General features: G+C 40.0%; 1 protein-coding gene across 1 annotated transcript in view; it reads right to left on the reverse strand.

Moving 5' to 3' along the window:
• LOC106879285 (caveolin-3) overlaps positions 1–7741 on the reverse strand; it is a 121671-nt gene that overhangs the window by 109745 nt on the left and 4185 nt on the right. The gene's annotated exons all lie outside the window — the stretch shown is intronic.

A 7741-nucleotide genomic window follows, 5' to 3' on the forward strand; every position in this document is an offset into this window, starting at 1 on the left:
GCAAAGACACACACATACACATATGTACATATATACGACGGGTTTCCACAGTTTCTTATTTCTTTATTGCCCACAAGGGGCTAAACATAGGGGAGACAAACAAGGACAGACAAAGGGATTAAGTCGATTACATCGACCCCAGTGCGTAACAGGTACTTAATTTATCGACCCCGAAAGGATGAAAGGCAATGTCGACCTCGGCGGAATTTGAACTCAGAACGTTACGGCAGACGAAATACCGCTAAGCATTTCGCCCGGTGTGCTAACGATTCTGCCAGCTCGCCGCCTTTCCACACAGTTTCTGACTATGAAATTGACTCACAAGTCCTTAGTCGGTCTGAGACTAGAATGAGAAAAGCACTTGTCCAAGGTTGGACTGAACACGAAATCACGTGATTGCAAAGCGAGCCCCTTGACCATCAGCGAAAATCGTGACTGCTAGCAGCCAAGATTTACCACTCCGGGATACACATGTCGCTGACTGAAAGAGATCGCTTAAGAGTATTTTGGGGGCATGCCTGCTCTAGAGGCCACGTTATAATACCCGGGGACACACATGCCCCAGAGAAATTGAGTTAGATCACCCAGGAACATGAATGCAAATAACGAATCTGAGTAAAACTTGTTAAATAGTGGTTTCAAATTTTGGCACAAGGCTAGCAATTTCGGGGTGTGGTGGGGTAAGTCGATTGTATCAATCCCAGTGTTCAACTGGTTCTTATATTATCGTTCCCGAAAGGCTGAAAGGCAAAGTCGACCTCTGCGGAATTTGAACTCAGAAAGTAAAGGCGGACGAAATGTTGCTATTTTGTCTGGTATGCTAACGATACTGCCAGCTCGCCGCTTTAAATTTGCAAAACATTATCATTAACCGTAGCCGTAAGTAACAATGGATTTTAATTGCTGTATCATGACTTACGATCAGAATATCTGTCAGAAAGCAGATAAAATATTAAAATTTGGTGATAAATTTTATAAGAATTAGCATTTCCGATAAATACCGTATTTCATGGTTTAGAAGATGCACTTTATTTCGAAAAAGTGTCGCAAAATGTGATCCTGGGATCTCTATGTAAAGTTGGGCGGATAATTACATGCTTTAATGCTCTAAACGTTTTTAGCCACAAGGACCAAACATAGGGGGCAGGATACAATAGGAACACGGGGTCGGGAAACGGATGGAACAACATTGAAATGAACAGTTAAAAATTAATGACATTAAAACGGATGAAAAAACAAACAATAGGACAGTATAATGAAGTGGGGGACGGGTACGATCCCGCAGGCCACGTTCCTCCACTGGTCCTTTTTATCCTGAATATGCTAGGCTGAAACTGGGAGGCAGTATATATACTCGTGCGTCTTTTATGGTATCAAATATGGAAGCCAGAATTAGAGATGAGAAACTAAGTTAACGGGAAATAGATATATGTAGATTACTCAACGAATAGCTGCAAACAATCGAATACATTGAGTCTAAGCTGTCTAGTATTTCCTGTATTTTCACGCCAAATTACGCAGGCAGAGAAAAATTTAATTGAGAGAGCAGTTGCAGTCTGTGTGAAATATGTAAATATATAACAAAGTCGAAAGATGCAACTAACAATATGAAGCACTTTTCAAATGCTGTCACTAAAAGCGGTGGAGGCACATGGCTTAGTGTTTAAAGGATCGATTCTCAACAGCGGCCCACAAACATCGTTCTGCCGGTTCCCGACTGCCTTCCCTCTAGAGATATAGAAAATTTTCTTTTAATTAACTTATTTTACTTTCTTAAGAGCAGAACCCACCCCACTCAAATATCCAGGTTTTGTACCTGGCCCGGACATTAAAAGGTTGAGAACCACTGGTTTAATGTGTGGCACGCAATATCGTGGTTTCGAATCCAAGACCAGGTGGTGCGTTGTGTTCTTGAGAAAAACACTTCATTTCGGTCGCTCCTGTCCACTCATTAGTAACTGAGTAACGATTGCGATGAACTAGCGTCCCGTCCAGGAGAAGTGTTGCGATCCCTGTCACTTACACTCCATGGAAACAAAGTAACCGACCCTATGAATTTTAAGGCTCGAAACAAGGATAGCCAAGGGACTTACTCTATAATCGACAAAGTTGTGCAACATTCTGAGATATAAGGGAGAAAATGAATGAAGAAATCAAAGAAAGACGTTCAGATTGGTTTAGACAGATATTTTCTTCTCAGACTGGAACGTAGTTTGGAAAGAGTTTAAGAAATTCTCAAAGAGAAACATTTAGAAAGTGAAAGAAAACGTTCGCGGAAAATGCAATGTGCCCATTTTGCAGAACACAGAAAGTAACACATGTGCAAGATCAATCCACATAAAATGACTAGACTCAGCACACATTGTCATATCCGTCAATACCGGCAACACAAAATTAAAACACTTCATATCAATGAGGCAACATGGAATTGAGTTTTGTTTTGTAGAGCAAAAACATAGTGCAAATAGAGAAATCAATAACATATAAAATATTATTGATTCTTTAGCTTGGCAACAGGCCCCAAATTTATCGTCAATAACATCGGTGCCACTCTTGGTTGGTAAAAGTAATCCCAGAGGTGTTTCAGGACAGAAGGTAAAATGACGTGAATAAATAATGCATGGCATTACTGTCAGGCGTTTTGATTATTCTGCCATCGGACGCTTCAACAACAATAACAACAACAATGGCTTGGAGTTTTGGTACAAGACCAGCAATTTAAGGGGAGGGAGTTCAGTCTCATTTTATTGACCCCGAAGGGATAAAAGACAAAGTCGACCTTGGAATTTGAACGCAGAACGTGAATACAGACGAAATGCTGTTAAGCATTTCATCCGGGGTCGTAACGATTCTGCCAGCTCACCACCATAATAATAATAATAATAATAATAATAATAATAATAATAATAATAATAATAATAATAATAATAATAATAATAATAATTTTTACTGACGGTACAAGGCCTTGAAATTTGTGGGGAGGGGACTAGTTGATTACATCGACCCCAGTGTTTCACTGGTACTTAATTCATTGACCCCGAAAGGATAAAAGGCGAAGTCGACCTCGGTGCAATTTGAACAGTTGGAACACATATTGCAAGGAATTTCTTTTTCGATACCCTAATAATTCTGCCGATTTATCTCCCTCCTGTATTTGTTTCTAATAAGTAGAGGGTAGAAAGCCTGAAATTTGGGGAGAGAAAATAGTCGACTAAGTCTACCCCAGTAATTCGCTGGGTACTTTCTTATGGCCGAACACACTGAACACAGTACAAAGACGAAAAGCAACAAGAACAACTGATTAGAAAAGAAGAAAGCAGAGGTGGTGGTGATGGTGGTAGCAGCCGTGGGTTGGGGTCCTTGATTAATTTACCTCGTCAAAGCATTAAACGTGCCCTCTCTCTGATTGTTTCTTCCAGTTTACTGTTGTATATTCAGCTTCGTCAATCTCACCGCTCACATTTTCACCCTTCATTAAACACACCATAGAACAGGGCCTTCTTTTGTTCGTCTCCCTCGTCTTCCGGTGTTGTTCGAAGATATTAACGAAGGCATGATCAGAAAGAAAAATACTGTCTTCAACACAATTAGTATTAATCATTACTGCATAATAAGCTGGTGAGCTGGTCGGATTGATTTCTCATAGAGGTCGGTGGTTCGAATAGGATCTTAGATGCAGGGGAAAATTATGTGGGGTAAAAGAGTCGGGAGCAAAATATCTCACAAATCAGTCCAGCTATCTGATAGGTTTCGCCTCGATTTTCTTAATGCGCCATTTCGGACTTTGTTAAATCGCAATGGGCCATGCAAATCATACTTAGGGTTTCAGCCAGGTAAACAGATAGGTCTTGTATAAGTGGCCCACACTTTCAGAAAATTGGCTACTTAGACCAGAGATTTGGGACCTTTACAGTCAATTCAGAATAGACAATAACACGGTTACTGGAAGATGAACGCCTCCTTCCCAACGCAGAAAGATTTCAAGGATCGGATTCATGTACTAGTTAAGAAAAGAATAAATTAGAGCTATCATAAATAAAAAAAAGCAGTTCATAGGTTTCACGAAAAAGAAAAATTAGGGAAACATCTGTTAGTTCCACCAAAATGGTGACTACAAAGATCAACAGAATAAAAGAGAAAATCGTAAGTGACTTAGAAGAAGCATTGCAAACGAAAATGTATCCCTTGAGGCAAAACTCGAAGCTTGCCTTGTCTGAAGAAGGAAGCATACGCCGAAGCATGAAGGTAGAGGGACTGTGTGCTGTGAAAAACCAATTTCAGCCGATATAATGGTGGATGTACTGACCGGATGTGAGGGGCGTAAATCGCCATGATCGGATGATCTGTCCTATGAGCTATGCCAGACTTATTCGCATGCCAGCCTTGTTTGCTCTAGTCTTGGTAGCCATCCACTGCAGCTGGCAACAGACTGGGAACATTTCCAGTCGACTGAACCGGGAAAGTAGTGACACCGCAAAGGAAGGCTCCAAACAAAGGAGACGTAATGGAAAACATCAAAACTGCTCAAGATAGAGTTAAAGATTTTGGCAAAGGTGCTCTTGAGTAGGAGTATAGCCAACGACGCGTAAAACTTTAAGATCTCTGGCGGATCTATTCACGGCACCTCGACTTTATGCAACACGTTGTAGAGTTTGTGGGGTGGGGCTGGAGGACACTGACTGATCTAGACCAGTCCAAAGCATTCAACAGAGGAGACCATCGCTCTTTGATGGATATTTGAGGGGTGTCGAGGCAGAGTACTAGCATACACAACTCGAATAGGTATATGCAGACGACATCACTGTCATGGCGTCGGACATCTCGGATTTAGAAGTGATTAACTCGATACTTAGAGAATAGCAGGTAGTTCCAAGATCACACATGAATTTAGTGGGCTTGCAATTAGGGACTAAGAGATGGAAATCCAGGCTGGTTAGCAAGAATTTCTGCCACTTGACCACGTGACCAGTAAAAATACTCGGAGTCTGGTTCTGTCTAGAACTCCAAAAGAATAAGAACTGGGAAGAGGTTTCAAAGAGTGGGAACAATCTTGATCAGAAGTTGACCGAGAAGAAGCTATTCCTGAAAAATTGGGCAGAAGTGAACTACTACTTGACCGTCGTACTTTGTCCGAAGAAAGTTCTGACCGGATTGGAACGTATATAATTTTCACATCTTATGAAAGGGACATGTTTCACTGGTCATGAAATCTATCTGATGCCAATACCTGCACCATGATGGTCTTTGATAATGCGCTGACACCTTCTGAGGTGGATACAGTTACGGAAATACATCGCCGCAATTATGTTGGCATCGACGACGTAAACGAGGGCGAAATCATTTCCTAGACCGAGCTGCTGTCATAGGTCAAGCGGAGACCAAGAGTGGCCGATTGACATCTAAAATGTTGCCAGCTGGACAAGGCGGTCGACAGGAAAACAGCTCTGGATTTTTATAGTTGAGGAGATGAGGCACAATGACCTAGGCTTGACTCAGGGTATCCTCTGGAGGACTCCTGGTCAAAGTCTCTTCTAGAGGACTCTTCTAGCCAAAGATACAGGCAACTTGCAAAAGTACTTGGCATAGCAGTGTTTCATGTAGGCATAGAAGCTCCAACAGTCGAGCCTGTTTAAGATGCAGGAATACGAAACCGTCCACAACGCAATCCTTCAGTATTTGGGCATTAGCAACTTGTGGGATTGTGTGAAGAAGCTGCTGTTTCGTGTAAGACGAATCTGGATGTCCGTCGAAGGTATAGGGAAGATCGACGCCACACCTTTCTCTGGCAGACAAGGAAGACAGCTCTTTCTCTTCTTGGTGGCTGTGGTGAAAGAGGCTGTGTGGTGGACTCGCCTGAAAGGTTTAAGGACAGGTACATTCTTATGTGCCCAAACTCTTAATCAATTTCTTCAAATATCATTTGAAGAGATAGTTGAAGGTAGAGAGGGAGGCGCTGCCTTCAAGTGAGTTTATTGATTGGTAAGGCCGAATGGGCCGACACTGTGTATGCTTTTCTAAGCAAGAGGAAAGAAACTGGGCGGGTGAGCACTTTTCATAACTCGGCGATGGCAGAATAGTCTGCAGAATAGTCTCCCTTCCAAATTACCCAAGGGAGTCTGCCCCACTGTTGGCGGAATTTACTGATTTATTAAATTCTATTTTTAGGTCCTTGGCTATATCTTCATTTATCCTTTTATATTAACCTCAGTGGCCTTTGTGGCCAGTAAGAGAAAATCATCATCATCGTCATCATCAACATCATCATCATCATCGTTAAGGTGACGAGCTGGCAGATTCGTTAGCACGCCTGGCAAAATGTTTAGTAGTAATTCGTCTGTCTTTACGTGCTGAGTTCGAATTCTGCCGAGGTCCATTTGCCTTTCATCCTTTCGGGGTCGATAAATGAAGTACCAGGGAAACACTGGAGTCGATATGATCCCCCAAATTTCAAGCCTTGTGCCTATAGTCGAAGGGATTATTATTATTATTATTATTATCATTATTATTATTTTTGTTATTGTTGTTATTATTATTATTATTTGAAAGCATAACACTAACTCTTCAACTCATTGGGGCTGCAACGTAAAATTTCATTAACTAATATTTTAGCACGAGTCTCCCCTCATTTCACTTCCAAATTCAAAATTTCTGACTAAGCTGACCAACTAATTATCTCAGGGTAATACTTTTATCTTTCCATTGGTACAATGCCAACGTTTTCTTTTCTTTCTTCCTTTGGCATCAGCCACAATACCATGCGCCTCCGTTACCGCCGCATCCTCCGCCGCCATTGATAAACCACGCCGTCTTCTTCGTCATGCTTCCTATTAATATATTTTGCAATCATCATCACAGTTCTAACGAAATGAGATAATATCATATTTGAAGTTCATTCTTCACGGCCAGCGACGGCGGCATTATCACCAGCCACGACTGACACTATTCTTTCATTCATTTTATTCCTTCACTCGTTTCAGTTATTTGACTGCGGCCATATTGGAGCCCCGCCTTAAAATGTGTTAGTCGATGGTGAGGGAACAAGCACAGACACAATATATCTATATATATATATATATATATATATATATATACACACACACATATGTATGTGTATATATATATATTATATATATATTACTAATAATAATATAACAACAAAAGAATAAATGAGACCTCGATATTATGTAAAATAGAGAATTTTATCTATAAATATAATGTGACATAATGTCACATTATATAATGTCATAATAAAACTCAGAGTTTCGGATACCGGGGCTGGAAACTGCTCCGACATCTCATCAGTTATAAAGACAAAACGCTATGAAAAAAAAAAGTTAAATAAAGGGAAATTACTCCAATAGGCATAGCGTAAGTAATATTTCATTCATAGAATCTGCAAATGCACACATACACACACACATACATGTACGTACATGTATATATATATATATATATATATATGCGAGTAAAAATAAATACAAAAAAAAGGGGTTTTGTATGATTGTGTATAGAGGAATATATTATTTTGTTTAAAAGAGTTCCAACACTGTCTGTTTTTTGTTTTATTTATATTCCTGCAAAACCAATATGGGATATAGAATATGGAATATACAATATATAATATAATATACAATATATAATATAAAATAAAAATGGATGGTACAATGAAATAAAGTATTGAATGTCTTATTGAATATATGGAATATGTCTTATTGAATAGATGAAATATTGAGTGTTCAAT

The sequence above is a fragment of the Octopus bimaculoides genome, chromosome 6 (genome assembly GCF_001194135.2).
Source record: "Octopus bimaculoides isolate UCB-OBI-ISO-001 chromosome 6, ASM119413v2, whole genome shotgun sequence".
Taxonomy (NCBI): domain Eukaryota; kingdom Metazoa; phylum Mollusca; class Cephalopoda; order Octopoda; family Octopodidae; genus Octopus; species Octopus bimaculoides.